We start from the raw sequence: 26687 nt of genomic DNA, 5'->3' as shown, positions 1-26687 counted from the left end.
TCCAGGAAAAGAGTTTGAAATCACTGCTCCAACTGAAAGACAGTACTCTCTTTGGAGAGAAAGAGAAAAAAGCAAACTGGTCTCTTCATTCTTCTGATGGCAGCGACAGAAGATAAGCGAGGTTATTTGGTGGAGGCTGATACAGCGTGTTGGGTCATGCATAGCAGCTTTTGACATCCACACTGTCGCTTGGTGACTGCTCTTATCTCCCTAGACCTGTCAACTTGGGGTTTTTTCACCAGCACTCCGCCACATCCAAAAAGACCCTCATCATACTGAACGCAACCTTCCTTCACGACTGAGAGTGATATGTGAGTCAGATCTCTCCCTTTGCTAAACTGCTTTCTGGCCCTGACTGTGCATTGAAATTGAATTCTGTCCTGCTGGATCATGAGCGCATTATGAACAATCGTCCATTTGTATGATAATCACATCTGGGAGCACAGGCTAGTAATGTAGTGTAATTTGATGTAATGTTTAAAGCTGATAGGACACCAATCTATACAAACCCCATCTGTTCACAAGATGCCCCCCTTCTTTCATTCTCCGGGGTCGGCGGTCAATTGCAGGTGTCGTTTAACTTGATCACTGGACAGGATGTACCAGAAGGAATATGAGACAGATAAAAAATGATTTACTGAGGATCGACAGCTGGGTTACAGGTCACCCAATGATGGCATGGGCAGCATGCTAACATGTAAAGCAGGAGAACCACATTGACTTACTCTTTAGTTCTTTAGTTTATTTAGATAGGGACAGATACAAATAACATAGATAAACTTTGACAGTCATCTGATGCATGTATCATGATGTTTTTAGCTGAAGCTAATTTACAACACTTGTCCCTAGTAGGGCTCACAGCCTTTCAGCCTAATGGATAACACTTTTGATATTCTATGAACAAGTCCCAGATGTTGTAATTTAGAGGTTTTCAAGCAGCCCTGAAGAAAAGAATACCATAAGCACCTAGAAATACACAAAAGGTCTACACAAAAATGTATTCCTTTAATCGACCAGCAGTGTCTGCATTTGCCAGTTGCTGTTTAAAAGTATCTTGTGTTTGAGCCATGAATGGTTTATTGTTAGGGGCTTGGGGCAAGTGTGAGAGATTTGGGCCAGTTTGGGCAAGTGTAAAAGTCTTGGGCCATTTGACAATTACTTTTTTTGTTCCAGTGCTGCATTGTCACTGAAAACAGTGAATTCATTGATCCAGCTTTATGTCTTGCAAATGTAAGCATTTGGTTTTCTGTGATTATTTTCTTCATTTGTTGCTGCATTTCAAGCATGTGATATTGAATTACAAAAAACATGACTAGTCTTGAACACTTCTGCATGAATGTGTTGAAACTTCTGAACAATCAATGTTTTTCATCATATGCCATTGATTCCAGCTCAAGTGTGTTTGTAGAGTTGCATTATAGCTGTATAATTTCCCGCTTGTTTCAGATATTCAGTCTACTACTGGCCTGACTGAATGATGATATGTTTTGTTTTCTTTGCTGATATGATAATATTCCTGTCTGCCAGATGCTTCTGCCCATTTTGAAATGGCTGCTCATCCTTAACATCTCGAAAGTTTATAAATTTGGAGAAAGTGAGAACAACAGCTCTCTAGGGTTACTAAATTACATTTACCTCTAATCCAAAACACAACCAATCCTGTTCCACAGATTAAGACCATTCCAATTGAATAATATGGAGAAATTATTTAATAATAGAAAAAAATGACATCAATGGCCATCAATTTCCTTTTTCACTGCATCTTTGATGAAAACGCTAAAGTGCCTTTTCTCGGCATCATCTCTCTTTCTTTTACTCTGAAGGTCATTAGAACGAGCAGTTTATTTATATACTGCATAGCAGGTAAACATTCCTTAATCCTACTGGAGGATACTGGCAGCCATCAAAGCTGTCCTCCTCCTATTAGTTAATGACTGACGCTGGTTGTCATTTCCTTTTGAACTCTTGGCAAATGAGAGTAAATGGGGGGGCTTTGGGAGGGATTTGTTTTTTGATGCTTTTTTTCTTTATTGCATTTCAGCATGGGCATCTTTTAGTTGATTTTCTATAATCAACGGCTAGTAGAGTAAAGGTAATGACAATGGCCCTAGACCATGGAGACTTTAATCAGTGGTCATCAAAGGGCCTGGAGCATTGCTCTGTGAGTGATTTCTAATCATTTCTCTGAAAGGCGGACACACATAAGAGGATATAATGCAGTGGATGGTTCCGTTACTGTGGGCATTAGCAGCCTAAATGCACTCAACTTTAACTTTGACCTTAACCTCTCTTCCATTAGGACTTTTAAAAACATGTTGTTATTTTTTTGTATTCCTGATAGATACACGCGCACACACAAACACATTCTTGTCTTGATTCATTGAAAAATAAAGAAGCTGAGAAGGAACTTCATTCTCTTTTGTAAAATCATGCACACTCCCCATTTTACCTCAGGGCTGATAGATGGTCATCCCCAAACACATAGCCACAAACATCACTTGGAAAACAATCGGCAGCATTTAAAAAAAACCCTTGACACATGTTTTCTGTTGGACAACATACTTGTGACCACCATGTGCTCCGTGTGTGTGTGTGTGTGTGTGTGTGTGTGTGTGTGTTGGTGGCATGTAACGGGTGGAAATGTCCTATGTGACAGCTGTAGTGTCATTCATTGCCTGCGGAAATTGAGCTCAAGCTTCTGAAAGAGAGCGATCGAGAGAGTGAGAAAGAAAGCGAGAATGCAGGAGAATCCCTCTGATACTGTACTCATCTGGTTGTGCAGTGATTGGATATAGGGTGACCAGATGTCCCGATAAATATCAGTCTGCTTTGAGCCGTGTCTAGTTGATAATTAAGCTTAACTTCTGTGAGAAATGTACCACTTTGAAATGTGTGACTTTCTGTGACAGTGTAATTAACAACAGCTTATAAAATGTATACATTTGTTCCCTGAAATTGCATAAACCTCAACTGGTAAAATTATAACTAAATTAAGCATTAAGTTTATTTTAGTTTTACAGTCTAAAAAACAAAGCCTGTCTGATGTAAGTGAAACTGACCAATCTAGTTGGTCTTTTGTAGCATACTGTTTAAGAGAGTGGTAGCTTGAGATAGATCCAAAGTTAGTAAAATGTCATCAGATATATTTCCGAGGCCTTTTTGATAAATTGTATGTACTGAAATAGTATTGGAAAAAAGGCACTGTAATCAGAATTTCTGTCCAAATGTATTATGATTCTGTCACAGACATAAATAAAGAAGAATGTACCTGGAGAATCTTTCAACAATTTGATGGCACTGCCATACTGTAAATATGACTGTATCCAGGCACACAAAGTGTGGATGTATTGACTGAGGCTGAGACTAAGTTAAGGTTAGTGAGCTGTTATAATTAGCTGTATCTAAAAACAATAGAATTAAATGGGAATGTCCTCATTTTGATAAGTGTTTGTCTATGTTCAGAAGTTGCTTCTCTCCCTGCCTGATGGCTGTGTGTTACACAGAGACCGCACTAATGACGGCTTACCAATCTAATTACTCAAACAGCGAAGAGAAAACACATTACCTTTTCACTAAATTAAATCTTTTACGCTGTTTAGTGTAAAATGGCAATATAATGAAAAATTAAACATGAGGGAGCAATTCATTTCCATCTCTGGGAACTACAGCAGAAGGAAGTTCAGTGTGCTGTCCCTGAGCGCATGTACTGAGCCCAAAGCAGTTGAGAGTGGTTTTATGTATTATACGGTCGTTCGCTTGAGGAATGGACACTAAGTGGCTTTGACTTCATTTGTCAAAGGGCCTCTGTGTCTCTGCTCTAATGACCTTTCCATTTAAATAAGTAAACGTTTCCTTGCCCCTGCCTCTTGTCTCTTTGCAAAATGACCCTGCCATTGTGCACGCTTAGCATCAGAACTCATTAGCCTGGTTAGGGAGGAGGGTTTGGTGTGTGGTGCCACTTGAGTGGTCTACCCAGGCTTCTCATTCTCCCAAGCTGCTACACTACAAGATGCAACTGACACAGTCGGACACAATCAACACCACTCAGTACTGTATATATAAGCAGACGTTTCATCATTTGAGAAGAAAGTGTAGAAACTGTGATGGAGAACACATGAATTGGAGTGAAGAAAATACTTTATTCTTACCTCCACTGAAAAGTCCATTCAGGAAAAACCTGATGGTGCATACTGCAGTATATACTGTAATATTAGGATGTGCAATGCTAGAGCCTATATATATGGCGTCTGTGGCTTCAAAAAAGTACTTCAGGATATTTGTAACTTAAAGAGCCACACAGATGGGAAATCAAAAATTACCTGTATTACAGTGTATGATGTAGCTGTCCATCAGTGTAAACAATGTGCAAATAATTAAACCAAAAAGTATACGATTTATAAAGTTATTGGCTTCTAAAGTAAGGAGTCGACTCTGAATTGCTGAAACGAGTCGTTATAGATTTTAAAATCTTTTGCCCATCTCTATGTACGTTACTAGGATCACTTTGCATAATAATCTTCACTGATGACTGCTTTTCTAATCTCGGTGAGTACACGGCAGGATTTTCAAAGCTTTTGGCCATAAAAGAGGGTTCATTACCAACTTTATTTAGACCAACGAGCATCTCCGAATCACAACGCGAAGTATGATTATGAAGTTATGTGTTTGTTTTCTCCCGAGCGTCTTATCAGTGTGTGTGCTGTCTGCAGCCTTTGTCTGCACTGATCTTCATTTACAAACACGTCATTAAAATGAAGTGTAACTCCGTGAATACTCAAGGAAGAGACATGAGAGAGAGATCTATAGAAAGCTTGACATGTCTACTTTAAAACTAAACAAATGCTGGCGAAAACAGATATTCTGTGGTAAAGTAATCCATATGATAACAACGTGATGTCTATTTTTCACGTCTCCCTTCACTATATCTAATGTGACCACGTCCCCGCGCTGAACGCGTTATTCAGATTCAAACTGAAGCGCGCGGCTTGAATACACCCACACAGAAGAAAAAGCAGCGAGACTGTTCAAGTTTTTTATTTTACTGTTTGCTTCGCGGTGAGAGGAATAAGACATAATTCACCCCAAACAGATGCTAACACATTGTTTACCGTGAAGGTGTGTGCGGAACAACCAATCAAACCTGACTATGTTAGTTGACCAATCAGAACACAGTATGCTACCGAAAGGTGGGGTTTAAGGAAACTGAATCTTTTGAACCGCTTTGCAAGAAACCGTTTGGGGATCTCTGAGAATTGAGGTAATTTTAAAATGATATTTTGACAAAATTACAATGTTTTTTAACCTTGGATGGATTTAAACCTAATGTACAGGACTTATAAACAGTGATAGGAAGCTTAGAATGTTCATCTTACTGGCTCTTTAAGTTACAATAAAAAATGAATTAAAGTCATTGTGTTCAATTTAAGCAATATCACACGAGCAGGAGTGCCAGAGTGCCGCAGGTAATCACAGGCATGCTGACAGTCAGAGGAACAGCACAAACGGAGTGTGCTTATACAGCAGTTCATATTAAATAAGTTGCATTTTGGGCACTATGTTGGCAGTTGTTTTAATATATTGTTGGGATTGCTTCGCCAACAAAGATAATTCCAAGACACCGCAGAAATACTGCACATCTCCAAGCAACTCAAAGTAGTGTTATTTCATTCCTGAATGAATCAGTAAAATGAATGATTCAATGATTAATTAAGCCACTTGTCACCACCTACTGATGTAATGATGATAATGATGACCTGCATAATAGACTTATTTTAAGGCCATTCAGCACAAACACAATTTCAAGCAAAACTTTTTAACAGTTACACTTTTTAAACACTATAATCTTTAAAATGTTTCTCTAAAAATTTCATAATTTACTGTTACATAATTAACTTTATATATATACCCTGTACTAAATGTAAGCTAGTGTTCATTGTTGAACATGGCCATCTATATTTAACAGGTGGTCCTCCAAACAGAACCAGAATGTTTGTAATGCAAGAGAGAGAAAAAAAAATCCCACATAAACGCAATATGGTTTCAGGCCTCAGCTGAAATCCAGGAAAGAGGAGAGAGCTGCTGTTAATTAAGATGTACAGAGAGAGGGAGACGATTAAACCACATCTTCTCTTGGGTCATTTACCAGATGGATGAGGAACATGTCTGAAGACTCTGGGACAAGAATTAACAAGCTCAAATCTGTCTAATTAACTAATCTGATCTATTCCCCTACCCAATCCTGAGGCTGAGAATCTGGGGCAGGAAAGGCACTCCAGGCTTTTGGCTAACTTGACGCCAATTGTGTTTCCAGTGTGGCTGTTGAACGATGGTGACTTTTTGTGTACAAGACACCACAATGCCAATGGTGTAACAGATGCTCGTTTGGGAGGATGGGAGAAAAAGTAACATTCAATAAGGCTGCTATAGGAATAGAAGCCTTGGCTTTTTGTTGAAAACGGCTAATTGCCTTTTTGATTTTGCTTGCATTATAATAAGCAGTCGTCACACTCACAGCTTCGTTTATTATAATGGGAGAAATCTAGTTGTGCCGTGTCATTGTGCCACTAGTGGGAGGTGTCACTTGCTTGATGGGAAAACTTCAATGTCCGAATGAGAGAACGACACACAGATTTTCTCTCTCTCTCTTTCTATTTTCTTTATCACTTTGCAAACATGAACATGAACATTGCCTTTCCAAGGCATTATTTGCTAGTTCATACTAAATGTCACAGATATCACCTATTCAACATTTGTATTTTAATATTGTTAATGAATATTTAAACATTAAAATAATAATAATTACAATTCTCTAAAATAATACAGTTTATAGAATGCCAATGAAGTTGTCATAACTTTAAAATGATTAAACTGACATCAAATAAAAATATTTGATAGCTGTTATTTAAATGTCCTTGTCCATTAAGTGTAATTTCATGTACAGTAGGTGTTAAGTCCATTCCAATTAACTCTTACTCTTTAAAGTCCCAATTTACAGATTTGTCTGAAAGAAAAATGAAAATAATAACCTTTTTATGAGGTAAAATTAAGCCAGCATTGTAGCCAATATGAGATAGCAGCTGGGTTAATTGAGTAACCCAGCCTGCTTGGTTAGATTATCTCAGCATATTTTCTCAGCTATACTTATCCAGCAGCGTAATAAAAAAAAAAAAAAAACGCATGCTCAAATTAGATTTTTTTTTCTGACTTTTAGAAATATACTTTTCTTGTTGGTTTCATCTGAATTATATATATATATATATATAATATAAATATCTCTGGTTATAGAATAGCAAAAAATGTCCTTTACTGCAATTCAAACAGAAGCCAATCTGACTTTCCTTATGCATGGCCCTCGTGTTCTATTAGTCAAAGAAATATCCTAATTTATAATATGCTACCAAAGCGACCATGTAAGACATATTTACAGCATTCCCGATTTTACAGACCTGTATGTCTCTCTCTGATCTTAACTGGGTGACTTTAAGCCATCCACCTACCCGGGTCATCTTTCATTCAGACTCCAGTCCTCTAGGGCTTATTTAGGGATGAGTAACTGCACAAACGTCTGTCACCTTTCCTTCCCAGAGACATCTGGAGAAAGACATGTGTTGGCGGTAAGAATAATGTCTGCATATGAAATGGAGCACGAGTCCTCTGAGGAACATCTCATTTACAACAGGATGAAGCAACAAGGCGGAAAAAACACTGATTTGTGAGGTTTTCTCAAGACCCTGCCCTGCGGATTGCTTTTAAAGTATAAAGGCAAATTTACTTCCTCTGGCTTCCTTTAACAAGAGGTCAGGTGGGCTCATAGCCAGCAATAAAGAATAGCTGCCCTTTTATACACTTGTTTTTATTTATTTATTTAGTTTTTTTTACTCTACAAAGCTCTGCACGCAGCTGTGTACAACAAATGCTCCTTTGCCTTTCCACTTAGATGAAGCCAGTGCTGTTCTTCACCGTGTTCCAGTCACCGTATACATCACTGAAGGTCCTATGATAATCCCAACCATCAATGAGACTTAACAAACTTGATGCCCACACTTAATAGGGCAGCGTGGACTCAAAGTACAAGCTAATGAGCAGTCCTGAGGACTAAAGTACATACTCAAAAAAGCTTGCTTCCTTGCCAAATCTCGTTCTGCATTTCTATCAGCCTCCTAAATACCTAAATGCTTATTATTTTATGTAAATAAAGATAAAAACATCAATGTTGGCCTTCATATAGCGCCGTCTTGGTGAAGTCACACAAGTTTACTCTAAGTTTATCAGCTGTTTTTAACATTGAATATCATATGTGTATTTTTAGATGCCGAAGCTGTATAGTGTGCTCCACAGCTTCAGGCAACTTTCAAATGAAACCATCAATCAGCCACACTTAGACGTGTAGGAGACGGAGATCCCTTTATTGATCGGATTTGCTAACGCACATGGTACATGCAGAAGTGTTTAGCAGGAGCTGAAAACATTCACATGTGATTGATTGAGGTTCCTGCGAGGATCTAGTTATTCATCATGCCACTGATATTGGATGTGCTAAGAACGTTTCCCAAGTGTCTGCTGTGAATCGGAGGAAATTCAAAGATATCATCTAAACACTGTGTGCTTTGAGTTCGTTTCCAGCTTGTTGACTTCCTGGACACACATTAAGCCTATAGTGCTGTCAGTGAAAAACCACAGCTATAGAGCTCATGAAACCAGCCTGTGGCCTTTGGCTTTGAGCGTACAGATGTGATTTATGATTGGAGAAATCTAACTAGCATTTCATTAAGTCCTTGCCTTCGTTTAAGATGATCTTACTATGAGCTATCCTGGACAAACACGGTGTAAACAGGATTGATACCAACTGAATTAAAACGGCCTCAACTAAGTTCCCCTATCAAGATCTCTGAATCTCTCCAGCTCCAGGCTATTGATCATTCCATTCTATTATCTTTCTGTAGGGACTTATTAGAGAAACTCATCTGAAGACCTCTAGTTCTTATTGATGTTTGTACACAATGACACTTTGATGGGCCCAGTCTAATATTGACTAACAGATGCTTGTTGACAACTTGAGCTCAAATTGGACTTATATTGCATCCATTGTTTTTGTTTTTTTGAAAATACCTTTTGGATCCATGAAATGGGACTTATTAACTTATTAAATGTATTCGTTTATTAAAAGTAAAATATATATATATATATATATATATATATATATATATATATATATATTATATATATATATATATATATAAAATAAATTGAGTCAATAATCAACAAGATCAGGGTGATAAAACTGTCCTGATATGAAGCAGCAAAGAAAAACATTAATTAGCCTCATTAAAAAAATAATTGAAAAGAAAACAATAATTTAAAAAATAATTTTAAACAAAAAAGGTTTCTAAGAACTAATTTTGGTCTTAAGTAGCATTACCTATGCACTTACGTACATAAAAATAAGTACATTGTACTTATTGTGTTCATATTGTATTGCTGCTTTTGAGGTGGGATACGGGTAAGGATAGGGACAGGTTTAGTGGTATGGTTAGGTTTAAGGATGAGTTAAGGTGTAATGCATGGGTCAACAGTGTAATTATGAATGTAAATACAGAAATGAAAGCTGTATTTACATGCAGTACAATGTACAAATATGAAAGCACACAATAAGTGCATGTACCAAATTATTAATTTAGATGTAAGTAGAAGTTAAGGCCACTTAATATCAAGCTGGACCGCTAATTCATCAACTACAGCATGGGTAAACTTCAGCGCATCTGCTTATGGCATAACAGAGCACACAGCATTTCAGAGACTCAGGATTAATCCGGAACGCAAACTCCTGTCAGCAGCAGCACTATAGATAGAAACCGGGTGGGAGGACTATTAGGACTGTTCAATAAGGGTTGAGCTGCACTATTTGTGGGTAATGAAGGAAAGCTGAGGGGGTTCTGCTGAAAGGGAAATGACGAACCCATTCGACTGGGCAACTCGGGGGAATTTGATGAGGTTTGGCTCGATAAAGCATATGCGCGTTGTTTCAGCCTCCCTGCTCCAGTTCGACCGAAGCCTTATAAATGTTATCTGATTGCTGAAAGCTTTTCCAACACGTAAATTCTACAGTGAAATTAATCTCTGACTAAATTATTGATGGTACACAAACCCCATCAATTGCAGTGTGAAAACAAAAAAAGCACATTAGATAAGCAGAATCAATAGCCCGGCTTCACCCCTGGGTCAAAAGTGTGGTTCGACGGAGTCTATAGTGCTAGACCAATGATAACGGCAATAATAGGTGCCCAAGTCCAGAACTCTTTCACAGAACACTTCTTTGTAAACAACTGTGAACCCTTGTCTTTGACCTTCACATCTATGATCTTTCCTCAACAGCTGCACTAGAAATAAGACTTTGCTAACATTGAAGTACATACACCGTTGGATATTAATGTTGTAAGCCTTGGTACTTGAAATTTTCATCTTTAATTCAGTCGTATTTATTTCTTTGTCATAACTTAAAATTAACTAGCAGTTTCTGAATGAAAATTGTTTAAAAGTGAATTGTACTTCAGTTGTGAATTTTTTTTTTCTCTCTCTCTGTATAGGTGGTTTTTGTGTTGCTTTTGAAGTTTGAAGCTCCAGTCCCTCAAGGGGTTAATACAATTTGAGTTGATTTATAGATTTTACATTTTTTTTTTATTGATATTTTGTTTTTATTTTTCATTTTAATTTCAAAGTTTTTATTTTGTTGTGATTTTGTATAGATAGTTTTCATTTAAATTTAATTCAGTTTTAGTTATTTATAATTTTTCCATTTATGCGAATGAAAATTAATTCATTAATTTTAATTTCAAGTAGCAATTTTTGATCTTGAAGAATTTTATTCAAGTAGCATTTTTTTTTCATGGTTTTTGTTTTCACTTTAGTTTTAGTTAACAGCTATTTATTTTATCAGAACTGAGAAAAGCAAACCGAACGTTCTTCAAAGTTTCTACTCTTGCATTCCATTTAAAGAAGAAAAATGGAATTTGGAATGACATGACAGTATTTTGATGTTTGGACAAACTATTCCTTTTAAACTCAGTTGGGAATAATTCTGTCTTTCAAAAGTGTTGACAGCTGCCCTGATTTCAATGTGACTGTCTTAATGTTTTTATGTTTGATTTTAGTTTGCACACTATTGATGAATGTAAGGCAAACCTTTCTGCCTATAAATCGCCACAGAGCTTTTATTTTAAAAAGCTAAAGGAAGGGAACTGGAATGGGCTCTCCCTGACCCAAATACAACATCAGCAGAAATATTTGATCTGCAGATATCTGGAGGGGCCACAGGGAAATACTACATAAATCACGATTGGTTGAGGGTTTGCGGCTTTCCTCTCAAAATGTTGCCAAGAAATGAAATCGAACAAACACATCAGAATGAATATTTCATAGCGCAAGCCAGAGAATTATGTGTAGAAAAGCAAGAACTCTTATGTAAAACGTGCCACATAAATTGTCTTTCTGCAAAAAAAAAAAAAAAAAGTCAGACAAATAGAAAATCAGAACTGAGATGTATACATGCACACACAAACGTGTTAGAATTGATGTAGTGTAACTTCTTTCTTTTTGTCCTCTGCCACCTTTACCTGCAGGAGTGCATTATCAGCTCATTATGGGAAATGTCTATGTGGCAAAACACACAAATAAACTGCCACGGTTTGGTCGACACCTTTTTAGAACTTGCTTTGGTTGATAACTCTTTCAGCTTTCCGGTTTGATGATGATTCTTTTGAGGATATAGCTTGCTCCTAATGGCTGGGTCTAGGTTGTTTTTACCTGCCCCTGGATGTCTGGAGGTCAGTGGTTATGAGACCTGCATAGACTGAGCTTTCCACTGGGGTTAACAGTCACAGGCTGACTCAGGATCTGTGGAGCTCAGGACACTGCTCACCTCCTTTACTATATAGGGGCTAATGACTATTATGAGAAGCCAGAAGTTGCATTACTTAATTATGCCAGTTGCAGAAATTAATATTAATAGATGAATAAAGTATGTGAATATTGCTCTCTAAATATAAAAGGCACACAGATTCATAAAAAAAATCTAATAAAATTATAGATGCTAAACTTTTGACCAGAATTGTATGTTTCAAATAAATAAGAAGAAAACTAGGGCCAGATTTACTATAACAGCGTTTGCTGTTAAAATAGTACTGACAGCATTTGCTAAAGACATGCAGTGAAGAATTAGTGCTGAAAAAAGAACATTCATTTGTAGGAGTCGATTCATGATTAGTGCTGTCACTAATCGTGATTAATTGCATCCAAAATAAGTTTTTGTTTACATAATACAGTATATGTGTGTATACTATGTATATTTATTATGTTTATATAAATACACAAATATACAATATATTTTGGAAATATTCGCATGTATACAGTACATTTATATTCATATAATTGATTTTATATATATATTTTAAATGTATAAACAACATTTTCTTAAACGTATACTTGCATATGTGTGTATTTATATATACATGGCACACACACACATATATTATGAATACAAAAACTTTTCTTTTGGATGCGAATAATGGCAATTAATGGTTTGACAGCACTAATATTGATATTCATTGTCAAATTACTGGTATATGCAGCATTATTTAATGCAAGGTAATGTGTGCTGTGCTTGATATAGCCCATTGCATTGATCGATATGTAAGTGAGATGTTGTGTCTGTGTTCTTTAATGTGTGCATTGTCAGTAAATCACCCGCAGAAATTTCCATGCCGATCATCACTGTTTTGGAATTGAGCTTTCACACAAATTTGCAGTTTACTAAATCTTGCCCATAGACTAATATTATCCTATAGTCTTATAAACCTTTTGCAGCATAGTTAGCTTGGCAACACGCTAATTTAAAACTCCATTGCAATTAATTTTCAGATGTTGCCTGTGTGGTTCATATGCCTGTGTAGATCTGAGGTTAATCAGAGGTTTCACTTCAGTTCGAATGCCTACATTTCAGTTTGGTGCCTACAATCACATTAGACAGCAAGGGTCTCGCTAGGATTTAGAACAGAGCTATTGTTTACCATTCAGCTATGTTGACATTTCAGGAGCTTTCATACAAGCCATTCATAAATGACATGTCATATTCAATCACGTTTAAAATCCATTGCATTCATTCTCAAACTTTAATTTTGGGCGAAGCGTATTTCGAGTCCCCTCACGAGAGCAGACTGAGGCGCACAGTAATGAGATTCAACATTTCTGCCCGTGGCCTGGTCAGAGTGGATGTAAGAGTAATTTGTGCTCATGGCTGTCAGCGCTTACCAGGTCCTCCCCAGAATCCATAAACACAACCGCAAATCAAATTCCACATTTTTTACTTGATATGCTGGACGTGAAGGGAAAACTAGGTGACCGTAAAATAGGACCCAGGAGATGGAGGTATAGGAACAGATAGAAGAACGGAAGATGAGAGGAATACAGAGAGTAAAGTTATTTTCTAAAATGACTATAGCATTAAGAGCTTAATGGAGCTTGCACATCTCAAACACTCAAGGGTCAGTTTTAGTTTTAACATGTCTATGGCCCTAACATCACAGTATTCCCTCCTCAAACGCATTAGTGGTGTGTCCTCAATCCACTATCAGCTCTAACCCCCTTTAAACCGGAACAACAGACAAGCTGCCCAGAGATAAATGTGAGAATTTTAAGCCATTATGTTAGCTCCATTGGTTCAATGAGACCTGGGGAACCAGCAGAGCTGCTAAGCAACACAATGATATTTCTGGGAGTCTAGTGGGTGGTTCACATCTTTACATGAGAAAGGAATGGGTCTGGCTTTCCCAGAGTTTAAGCCTATTTATATTTATTTTTTAAGGAAGGTTTTTGTGGTTACTTTGTGCAACATTAAAGGCACATTTTTACACCCTTGCATCAAGTTTTTCTTTGCAGTATTTTTTTTCTCTCTCTTCTTTTTTAAGTCTGAAGATCTTGGCAGGGTGATGACATGTATCTGCTGCTGGACATACATCAACATGCAAATTAGAGCACCATTTACAGCCCCTGTCATGTAAATCTGAGGCTGCGTCTCCTGAACTCTTTACAAAAGACCTTCGTCAACATGGCCATCACACTCCCTGCTGCTGCTGCTTTATAGTTAGTGTTAGTGACAAAAAGAAAAAGGACAGACAGAGGAGCGCAAGAGTGATAAAAGCTATGAAAAATCTGATCATATTTCACTTTTAAATCAGAACAAAAACATTCCATGTAGCAATGTTTCTTTTTCAATTTTAAGGCCTAATACTCTTGAATTTTTTTTATAAATAATAATACTTTTTATACAGTAAAACTGTAATAATGTGAAATAATTACATTTTAAAATAACTAACTTATTGTAATATATTTTAAAATGTAATTTATTCCTGTGATGGCAGCACTGACTTTTCAGCAGCCATTACTCCAGTCTTCACTGTCACATGATCCTTCAGAAATCATTTTAATATGCCGATTTGCTGCTTAAGAATTTTTTTTATTATTATTATCAGTGTTGAAAACAGTGCTGCTCTATATATTTGTGGAATTTTGTGGTGCAGAAAGTACATTTGCTAAACTTTGTGGTACAGAAATATTAAAAATGGCTAATATTTGTGTATTATATTACACTGTGATATGCATGCAACTCAACAACTGAAACAAAGCCCTGTGATTTTGACAAAGAAAAAAAATCTGCTTGTGCTAAACGGTTAATTATCATAGATTTTTTTTTTTTCAGATAGGCCTTCACCTACATATTTTTCCCATGTTCTGTGTCATTGAATGAACTATAAATACAGAAACCGATCCGTGTTTGTCAATCCCGGGTGGTACTTTCCCATAAGAGCAGCGCTATAAAATACAAACATCAGCCAGACTGAAATCAATACAAAAGCAGCCATTGACCGACCCACAAGGGGATGCTACAAAATATCAGTAACTGAACGATTATACTCCTGTATTTACTTGATTTTTTTTTTTCCATGTTTGCTCTCTCCTGAGGTTTAGGCAGTGGAGGTATTGAGATTACAAAGTTCTGAAATCGATAAGATGGTCTAAAAGTAGATTCACATCTGCGCCTGCCTTTTAAATCTGACAATCTTCACTTGTATGTGAAATAAATACACAGCTGCTGCAGCATTATGAGCATTTGAGAAAGAACCAGAACCCAGCTCGACTCTAAAATCTGAATGACGCACTAAAAACAAAAGAGCTGAGAACATCAAGTCTTTTCTCTATGCAGGTACATCGCTCTCATTCTCTCGCTTAAAGTTTACACTGCTTATGAAGTTTGCGTGGGCTACTATACCAGGGATTATGGGTAAAGAACAAAGTAGCAAAGGTTCACTTCCTTTAGCACGGCGTTGCTGTGGTGATGGATCTGACTGCCCTTTGGAGAGAATCAAAAGTATAAACGCAGTGATATTGTGAAATGTCACAATGACAGTTATGTAATAAATCAATGCTACCCTTGTCTATGTGCTCACAATCTTGCTTGGCCCTGCTTCATACCTATAATGCTCAGCAATGGCTTAAGTTATAATTGATCATTGATAAAGAATCCGTAAAAGAGGGAGAGAATGAATGGTGAAAAATTAGTTAATGCAATTATCTTTAGGCAAAGCTGTAAGATTTAAGGGATAGAACTAGAGATGAGCGCATATAAACAATAGAGAGACTGTGATTATTTCACAAATGATTCATATTATTTATTTATATATGTGCTATGAGGAAGATATAAGGAATTACAGAAAGGATTCAGAGTTATTCTTGTGAAAAATCCCTACTATTGCAAGCCTAATTTTACCATCTACCAATTTTTTTTCCACATTAATCAATTGTTTCGCCATGCTAAATGAATGCCTGTATGGATAAATCAAATTTAAACCCATAAAATAAACAGCTGTTACTTTATATAGGCAACAAATATGCAATGGTCATTTATTTTATATTATGTTTAATTGGTTGGTCTCCATATGTCTTGATATTTCTCATAAGTCTGAATTTCAGTGATTCGTCTATTTTAAGCCCTTTCCTCCATATAAAGCGTCAGGAAATAACTTTGATGTATTCACTCTACCCCACTTTTTTCATAGTGCTTGCTTGGTGAAAAGTCAACATGAAACTGCATCTGCAATCCATTTCATTTTATTGTTCAGGAATTGACTGGATTGTGAGATCTAGTAGAATGGAGCCAAAACGTAATATCTGTTTGCATTGGATTGTGAAAAGCCACTTTGCTTTTAATTCAAATCTGTCTTTATTTGCTATCATTGCTGTAACCTTTATTTAAATACACCAGGGGCATGACACTGATGCTAAATCCATTTTTATATTTCAATTGCAGTAAAAAAAAAAAAAAAAAAAAGAAACCTTTGAATGGATAACCTTGCAAAATTATTGCGTAATACGGTTAAACTCAACATAATCCCTATAATATTTAATAATACTATTGAACATAACTGGGTGGGTTCTAGTAAGCGAATGTGAATTTCAGGCTCTTTTAACCTTAAATTACTGCATACTGCACTAAATGTTGTTACTATCTGTCAGCTGAAAATAAATTTCAAAGGCGGAGCTTATCACATTTTGTTTAAAGACCACCAAGATTTTTCTTTGTTGTAATAATGTGCACTGATTAATTGTGCATAAAGACTAGCGATGTGTAAGGAAATAAGGTCAATTTTGATTTCACATTGACTAATTGATTTGATAAATTAGGTGACACAAAAATATGTCAGAGAAATGTGTGTCCTTGTGTATGTGCATGAGAGTTTTAGCCTCATGGGCACATGAACTCACACATGAGGGCTCTAAATTTGAGTGGTGAGATCAAAAAGCTCATTGTAGTGAGTCCTGAAGGCTTTGATGTGCAGCGCGAGCCTCAGATGAGAAAACCAATCGCTGCATGTTGATTACTTTGGTCGAGTCACCCATGTATGCATATGATTTAATGGGAATATATTTGAAGATGAAAGGGATTTGGAGAAGTCTAATGTAGAACGCTCTACCTTAATACACACCCACAGGGGGCTTTCAGCTCAAATGTGACTCACGCAAACGCCCATCGCCGTGATTGACCTGGATCAATCTTGCTCCTGAAAAGCAGTCGATGCAACAATTAATTACAACTAGATGTGTTTGAAATCAAAGTGCCCAGATGCCAACCATGTGTTCACATTAGTTTTTTTAAGTAAAAGCAAGGAAAACAAAGGCTTAAGCAGATGTCACACAGGGTCATTTAAGTGAACAAAAACAACATCCATTAATCAGACTGACACCTCTCAGGTGACCGAGTCAAAAGCAATGGACGGCGATAATGTATGGCCACTGTTGCTGAAGGTCACAAAAAGGAGTACTGGTTTGGCACTATTACAAAGCTACTTAATAATTCCTCCAGAGCAAACTTGCTATATAGGGAGCAAAAACGTGCATGTTAGTGCAGATCTACAACTGATGAAAAGATCAACTAGATTAGTCATTAAGATATATGTATTACTTTGAATGCTGGCGTCCGCATCAATCCTCTTTAAAGTGTAAAGCGCTAATTTACCCAAAAATGTTAAACAAGACATAAATGTCATAAGTGCTCCTGAGCTTAAAGGTCACCTATTATGCCCCCTTTTTACATGATATAAATCGCAGGTGTCCCCAGAATGTTTCTGTGAAGTTTAAGCTTAAAACACTCCACATATCATTTATTATATCATTTTAAAAATGCCTATTTTGAGTGGAAGCAGAAGCGCCGCTGTTTTCGTGCATGTCTCTTTAAATGCAAATTACCTCCTGCTCCCCACCCTCTTTTCCAGAATATGTTTATGCCTTCACAGCTGGTGCCTCAGATAGTCTGCTAAAAAAAAAAAAAAAATGTCTGTTTGGTTTCGATTATCATGTCTATAATGCTGAAATCATGCATTTTAAAGTATATTATTTTAAACTTCTGATATGTGGTTTTCTGAGCGACTCATCCGAAGCACGAGCACATACAGTGACTGCCGAACGGCACGAGTACTAAACGAAGTTCCCTTTCCTGTCTTATTGTGCTTGAATTGTCAAATACACACAAGTTTGTTAAAAACAAACACGTTACAAAAACTGTCAGTTATGTCTGTGAAGGTAAACAGCTGGGAAATAAATCAATTTATATTAGATCTGTGTGGCAGCAGAATAATATACAGTAAATAAATCAATAAATCCACTGCTCTCATGTCTACCCTGAGGCTGGGACTCTAAATAGTGTTCTGTGCTTAGTTATCATGCTTTGCTTAAACTTTCGCTATGGCGCAAGAACTGGTACACCATTGTCACTTAATCTGAGAAATCAGAGCAGCGCGTTTTTTTTCACAAGCTTGCAGGAAAAGGCTTACAATAAAACGTTTTGTAGCTAAACAACATGCTCCAAAAGCAACAAACCAGCTTTAACTAGCATTCTAGGCACCACTAGGCCACATCACCTCCAAATAAAACAGAGAAGAGAGACCATAAAATGCAAAAAGATCCCAGATAGCATTTCTAAACAAACCAGAACTCGGCAGATGATATTTGCCACAGCGTAAAAGCAAACTTGAAGAAAGATGCTAATTGAGATGGGGGTTTGACTAGGGATTGGAGCTGCTGGAGAGGAATAGATCCTGAGATATGCATACAAATAAACTACACGTACAAATATAACAAAATATTCATTATTCAGCACCAGAGATGTCTGGGTACTCTCCCCGCTGGCAGCTCTGCAGTTAGTATGCTAATATCTTGTGAAATACCAAACAAACACATTTTCTCTTCATTCAGTCACCTGACGCTCTGTTTGTGAAATAAGTCAGTCGCCCTCATAGTGAACAGTGCTGCCTCACCATTTTCTGACCCTGATCACAATCACATTTTTGTCTTGTGGCTGGAATGCATGTATTTATTATATATATATATATATATATATATATATATATAATATAATATAATATATATTTCTTCTATGGAAAGCACTAAAGATTTGGCAGCATTTCTATCCCAAGGCATAATTTCTAGGCAGGCATCAAACGAGGCAATATTCAGTTGAAATGCCAAACACATTCCCAAAGAACGTAATTGTTTTTTTTTTTTTTTTTTTTCTTTCTTTCGGTCTCTTTCATGATGTTCCAAAAGCTCCTGTCTTTCTTTTTTTCATTACAGGCCTTGAGGGTTTACACAGCTCAGAGGCATTAAAACGTTTCCTGAATATTCACTGATGTATGTGCAACTACGGCTTTGAAAGTAAGAAACAAGTACAAAAGCAATCAGGAGCCAAATGGTTTAAAGCGTGACGGCAGACATGCCGCTGCTCATATGCCGTTTACAATGATTTACTACAGCTCAGCTGATTTGCTGTTGTTTTTTTTTTGGAAAACATGTTGCTTGCTGTTTATTTAGCGGTACAGCTGAGTTGTACCAGGTAAAGTGTCAGGCCTAGTAGTGAGGAAAAGTGTTGAAACCTTTGAACATACAGTTAGTCCTAAAAGACTGAGAATAAAAATAAAAAAAAGTACATTTTTTTTGTTTTAATGAGATGAACATGCTTTTTTGTTTTTGTGTGTGCCGTTCATAAGTACTTATGTCGTTAGCTACTTTTTCTTGAATTGCAGTGAGGGTAAGTAGTTTATAGTACTTTAACCACTTTAAATTGAGTAGTTTGTGGCTCGGAAAGCTACAGTTTCAAAGTAGCTTTCTAAACACCACACTAGAACAATCAAACAGAATTTTTCCACACACACACACACACGCGCGCACACACACACAAATTGACATTTTTTCTATCTGCTGCAAGTGCACAGGCAGACAAAAGAATCTAATCATTTTGCAGGGAAACAATAATTGAATCCTGTTAGCAGGAGAGGCTGGCAAATGACTGCTCTTAGCGGTGATTTGATTCATTTATTCAGAGCCTAGCATGCTAAACCACAACCGCAGGAAAACAACATAGGTAAACAATATTAAAACCAAGAGGGGCTGATATCGTCAAACCTGAAAATCGAATAAGACAAACGATTTCACATTTAAATGCACACCAATACGCTAGATAACTAGATTTTAAAAAAAATTAACTAACCCTCTTTGTTTTACACGCAAACAAATAACCCGATAGCACAAAAAAAAACATGTTTACAATACAGAAAAACAGGTTATTTCCAGGATAAGGAAGTCAAAGCATAATCATTTGTGTATCTGACCCAAATGATTCCATTTGTTCATTTATGGTGTTAAATAAAGCATAAAAAAACTATTGTAAAACGTAAGAAAATTGTACAGATTCAAATACTCCTTTCATATTTCTACGAATGCAGCATTATAACTGTACCACTTCTACTTTATCTGCACAACATAGGTCAAGAAAAAATCCTGTCCAATTAATCTGAAATGGTTATGATTTTGATTTTGGCCTCAAACGATTATGAAAATACAATAATTTAGATAAAACGATTATTGTGCCACATTCAGTCCTCTTTCCAGCAGTGTTTTCACTCCTCCATAAAATTTGCCATAATCAAGTAGCCCTATATCCAACCTTGCTAGATTCATTTACATCTGCAGTAATTATGCTTTTATGTCGCGTAGTCAGACATTTATAGTTAAAGAAGTTAACAGAATGCAGGGTACACTGTTTATATGCCAGGCAAAAACATCTTGTTGTTTCAATCAGGTGATTATTAAGCTGTTTATGATCTTACACTGATAAGTAAAAACTAGTTAACTTTTTTTTTTTAACTCGCCTGGGTTAACCAGGTTAAGAATGTCCATTTAAACATGCTTGGATGCAAGTGACATGCAAAAAGACAATGTTTGGGATATGTTTGTTTAATGCTGTTCATTGTTCACTCAAGATCTTTTTCTGTAATCCAGCTTGATCAGGAGTTTCAAATGAGCAGAAATGAATGCGAAGTCCAGCCTGAATTTCCATGCTGGTCCAGGTTGGTGGACCAGCATGCCAGTTCTGTTCATTTAGTCCATGGACACGATCTCATCAGCATCTCATGCTGGGAAGCATCATCCAGAACAGAACTACTGCTGGCGATTCAGCAGGAGATTTTATCAATGAGGCATCTTCAATTACGAATGATTCCTCGATTCACAACAATTATTCGAGACAAGGTACTGAACGAAATTTGCACAACAAACATGTTTTCGAGCTTCCATGCAGCACAGGAAAGTCTCTCTGCAGTCAAGTAGCCCTCCTACAGAATAATTAAAACAGTGGGATGCAGGTGAGGACAAGCCATGAGAGTGAGAGAGCGAAGGAGTGATCAAGGGAGAATTAAACTGAGAGACAGAGTTACATAATCTCTGTATATGTCACCATACTCATGTTTTATTCTTTGAGAGAGAGGGAGTTCCCCCACTCACCACAGCCTTCATCCTCTTTATCGCCATTAGAACAGGAGCATCATGGGAAAAATAATGGCCTTTTTTTTGTGTGTGATGTAATGTGATTCAGATCTCTGTTTTCAATTCCAGCTTTTCTAAAGGTCATGAGTATCACTCCACCATAAGCAAAGGACTTACATTTACAATCAACATAAAATGCCATTTGCAACACATTTTACCTCTAGTATACCAGTGAAGGGGAAACAAAATAGGCTTATGACTTGATTTATTCACTGGGAACTTGCTGGATCTTGAAAATGTGGTCTGTTTTGATTTATTATTGCAAGTAATCATTTTTTTTTCTTTTGTATCATGAACAAGTCCAGAAATGTGTATTAAGAAAGTCAATAGGGTCAATTTTGATGTCATGTTGACTTCAAAGGTGAAAACATGATCAATAGCCTGAGATCTTGTATCATCATTACACCCGTGAGCAGGGCACTTAACCTCAGGTGTAACTCCAGGGAGACTGTCCCGTGGAAAGTGTACTGTAAGCTGCTTTGGATGAGAAAACATCTGCTAAACGACCAATAACCGATAGCTGCGGTCACTGGGGCTAAACCAAAATGAATGAGTACAACGAATCCAATAACAAACACTTAGCTTTGACCTTTTCACCCTATTCATCAAAACCATTGTGCAGTTTTCGATCAAACAAGCAGACCTGAAAAAGCTGCCTTAGTGCTGTGCATTGAAATTCATTCAAAGTCAGAAACTCGCAGCGACTTAACAACAGCTTTTAAGAAGACAATTCTGCCGTGATGGAATTAATCTGCATGGCAAGAGGCTCTTGTCTTAATTAAATGCACTAGCGTGCTTCAACACGACTCTGTTCTTCAGGTGTTTGTGGGTGAGAGGAACGCTAAGGCATTATTAATATGTGCATTTATGTGAGTGTGTGACATTTTCTGTGGGAATGATGGGTTGGCAGTGAGGCATGCAGAAGTTACTGCTTTATTCACACCTGCATATGGTGACTACTTGAAGGACTGTAAAATTAATTGTCAAAAAATGTGATACAACTGTCATGATTTCATAATAAACGGTGTACATTCACATGTATTCAGGTTTTCAAAGAAAATAAATATTAGATGTCTAATTTTACCTTTTCATGACAGTGCAAAATTAGTTCAGGTTGAATAAACACCCCAAAAACATGTAATTATGTATAAAATACATAATTCATGTTTTTTTTTTTTAAATTAAAAAGTCAAAAGTGTTTAACTGTAAGATTTTTTTTATATGCTCACTAGTGTTGTCACGGTAACAAAATTTCAGTATTCAGTACCGATACCAGTGAAAATCCACGGTTCTCTGTACCAATTTCGGTACAAAACACAAAAAAAACTTTATCACTAAAAATAAAACCAATGCCATTCTTTATACTTATTTACAATTGTGTTTAAAGTTTTGTCAATGCCTTTATATAAAAAATTTACTTATTTTGATGGGTTGGCATGAATACCTTTAAATTGACACTGGTTTTACTCAAATGAAATGGTAAAATGCTTGTGAAGTGACTCAGAACAGTTCTGGTGATGTTTATGTACGACAGATGCTGAAATTACTGCAAGCGTCACATGCTTCAGTCTATGTAGTAAATAAACCCACACGTCTCTGCCATTCATTCATTCATTCACTCATTCACACAGAGGCACACAGAACATGCAGGATTCATATTTCAACCAACTTTTGCGGCTTAGCATTTACAGATACTGGTCCACATGAAGATTTGATTAATTTATGCTATCTTGACAAATTCTGGATTTTGAGATTTTATATATATATAATATAATATAATATAATATAATATATATAATATAATATAATATATATAATATATATAATAATATAATATAATATATATAATAATATAATATAATATATATAATAATATAATATATATAATAATATAATATAATATATATAATAATATATATATATATATAATATAATATAATATAATATAATATAATATAATATAATATATATAATAATATAATATATATATATATATATATATATATATATATATATATATATATATATATATATATATATATATATATATTATATATATATATATATATATATATATATATATATATATATATTATATAATATAGATTATTTGATGAACCGCACAAAAAAATTCAACATTTAGACTATTCAAATGCTTGGAACCAGTATACTTTTTTTTTTTTTTTTTGGTGAAGAATTTATAGAAATGAATCCTTTTAATTTAGCAAGGATGGTTTAAATTGATCAGAAATGCTGATAAAGACATTTATAATGTTACAAAAGATTTTTATTTCAGATAAATGCTGTTCTTTCGAACTTTCTATTCACCAAAGAATGTTTTTTTTTTTGAGCAGCAAATCAGAATATTAGAATGATGTCTGAAGGATCATGTGACTGGAGTAATGATGATAAAATTTCAGCTTTGAGGTCACCGGTAAAAGACATGCAAGTAAATCCAAATATAAACAGACTTAAATAGAATTTGCTTCTTTTCTTGAGTTTTTCAAAACCATATGAAACAAAATGAATCAAGATTGTAGATTTGTAAAGATTGTTTTTCAAAGGACTTGGCACAAGATGGTAATCACTTTCCAATAACTTTCAAACAACTCATTGTGTGCATCGTCAATAAACCACAAGACACACACATACCATGCCATACTGGTTTATCTACCATGTGGGAGTGTTTCTTGAGGATTCTCTGAAAATAGCGAATGCATCACTTCCTCAGTGTGTGTGTGTGTGTGTGTGTGTGTGTGTGTGCAGTTTCAGCTCATTGTTGTTCACAACAGTGCTCCCATCTCATTAAAACAGCTGGGATCAGCACGTCCTCCTTGCTCTACTAAACAAAATATTCATAAGGAAAATGAAGGGAGGAATGACAGGCAAGGCCAAGCAGCAGCGATCACTTCCTGAGCCTGGCATAATGATTGAGGGGCAGAGGGTTGCGTCAGTACCCCGAGCCCTCAGGTTCAGATGCTCTGCCACTCTCATCTGTAGAACAGGACGCTGGGAGCTGATGGGAGCTAATCGCCAGTGCATTAGCATATACTAATTACACTGCTTCTGTAATGGCTGCAGAGATGGGCTGAACCACTGGAGCAAACCGTGCTGAAGCTAATTTGAGCGTTCCGTGTCCTGTGAGGCTCGTCCGAAAACAGCCTTTTCCCAGAAAGGCAAAATGTTCTTTATAAATACACGCACTGAAACCGAAACTGGAGGATTTTATTTTATTTGCTTTTGTATTTTTAGGATCCGCACTAATGCGTTTTGTGTGTGATTTTAAAACCTGTGAAATATTAAAATGCAATCATATTATAGTATTGAAAAGATAAGGATAATTGGGTCATCCAAATCATTGTTATCTTATAAGTGGGTGCAGCCATTTTGAATATATTCCGGTTTGGCTATGTTTAGCTGTACGAAACCGCTTATTATGCAGCTTGATATTGCAAACTGGTATTTCCTATTATATTGTGTTAATGCACTTTGATAATTAAAATTAGAATTTCAGGCACTCCATTTTTAGGGGCTTTTTACCTGCTTAATTTTGTCTTGAAGTAACAGGGGAATGGACAGCACCTGGTAAATTAACCTTTTTTTTTTGTCAACGGTCCAAATACTATTGGGTCCCTGAAAATGGAGGTACTTTGTTTGAAATGGCTGTAACTCTTAAATTGTAAATGTCATATTTTTGTGGAACCACTTAAAATAATACTAAAAGTCTGCACTTCAGTCGCATCCTGATTGTTTTACTTCAAATCCATTATAGTGGTGTATAAACGAAAAAGAAATAAAAACTGTGTCAGTGTCTGAATGCTTCCGGACCTGACTGTATACAAGGGTCAGAATATCAAAGACTTGTGGGTAAACTCTTTTTAACCTGGGCCAATAAGCAACCACCACCCAGAATACACTATATTGAACCGCAGTGTATTAAACTCACTAAAAACACCTTAGCAATCACCTGATCAAGAAGCAGAACCCCTTAAAAACTGAATAGCAGATCCTAGCAAACATGAAGCAATAACCAACATCATGACAGCAATTTTTTTTTTTTTTTTCTCTTTAGGAAATATTGATGGTTTTGTTGGTCTGTGTAAAAACGATAAGCTTTCCCGAAAATCCTTGGATAAGCACACACATCTGTGATTCTCTGAAAGCATTCATGTTTTTCCAGTTGTTGTTTTTCTTGAGAGAACTGCACACAAATGTCTGAAGGATTAGAAGCGTATTGGGCGATGATGAAGATAATTCAGCCTTCATATCTGTCTCCGCTCTTACAGACCGACACGAAAACACATTCTACATAGCTTTCAAATTACCCAAGATGAAAGACTTGCTTTGGTGATGTGGGAAAACAACTTTTAGTGAGGACGAGAAAATATGTTTTGAGCTTTTCTGCCCCGATTGTAGCCTGTGTTTGTGTGATGGGTAGCTTTGCGTGGGAGGAAGTTCACAGCCAGGTCTGTCACGATCACCGAATACAACTGCTGCACATGGACTCGTACTGCAACACACACACACACAGACCTTCTTGAGCCAGGGAAACGATGTATCACCCCAAGGGTATAAGAAGCAATTGAGAAAATCTCAAATCCAAATCATTTTCCTCTTCTCCAGTCTCTCACGGTAACCAGAGGCCAGTCCCTGGTGTCTGATTGGCTGACAGGTTTTAAAGGATGGAGTTGAGGTCAGACAGGAGACACAATTACTCAGTACATCTGACCTACTGTGTTTCTGCTCTTTATTACCTTTTCATTCACATCCCTCATCCCCGTTTCGTCCCTCTCCGTCTCTCTATCATAGGTTTAGTGGACCACAGAGAGCCGCAGCATCACAAATCTCAGGCTGTTTACTCTGTTGCTATGGAGACGGTTCTCTTGGTACGTCCCTTTGCTCCATCTGAGGGAGAGCATGCAGATGACAAAATCTTTCTCATCTTTCTCCATTTCTTTCTCTTCTTTATACTCCGATCATTCCCCAAGGTCTGTGCTGATGGAAACATCTCTACAGGAAGATGATGATTAAGGTGAAGGTGAGAAGGATGAATGGATAAACACAGTGTGGAGTGGAAAATCTCGCAGCAGATTTCAGAAATGCAAAGCTGAATATAAAACCGTGGATCCATCAGTGCTCATAATGCCTCCTGGGACTCTTAAAGAACGTAACACTCTGACAAGCTCTGATGTGTTTATTTATAAGAAACAATTTGAAAATCAAACTAATAAAGCTGATAATTAAGAAAGCCTACTGTCATGTAT

The 26687-nt window shown here is 36.5% G+C and overlaps 1 long non-coding RNA gene across 1 annotated transcript; it reads left to right on the top strand.

The window, feature by feature from the left end:
* Positions 1–26687, top strand: LOC113079767 (uncharacterized). The gene is made up of 3 exons (XR_003281752.1): positions 1–311; positions 26233–26309; positions 26412–26687. It is a non-coding gene; the product is annotated as an uncharacterized LOC113079767 (long non-coding RNA).

The sequence above is a fragment of the Carassius auratus genome, unplaced genomic scaffold, assembly GCF_003368295.1.
Source record: "Carassius auratus strain Wakin unplaced genomic scaffold, ASM336829v1 scaf_tig00029173, whole genome shotgun sequence".
Classification (NCBI taxonomy): domain Eukaryota; kingdom Metazoa; phylum Chordata; class Actinopteri; order Cypriniformes; family Cyprinidae; genus Carassius; species Carassius auratus.
This window is presented reverse-complemented; position numbering and strand designations above follow the sequence as displayed.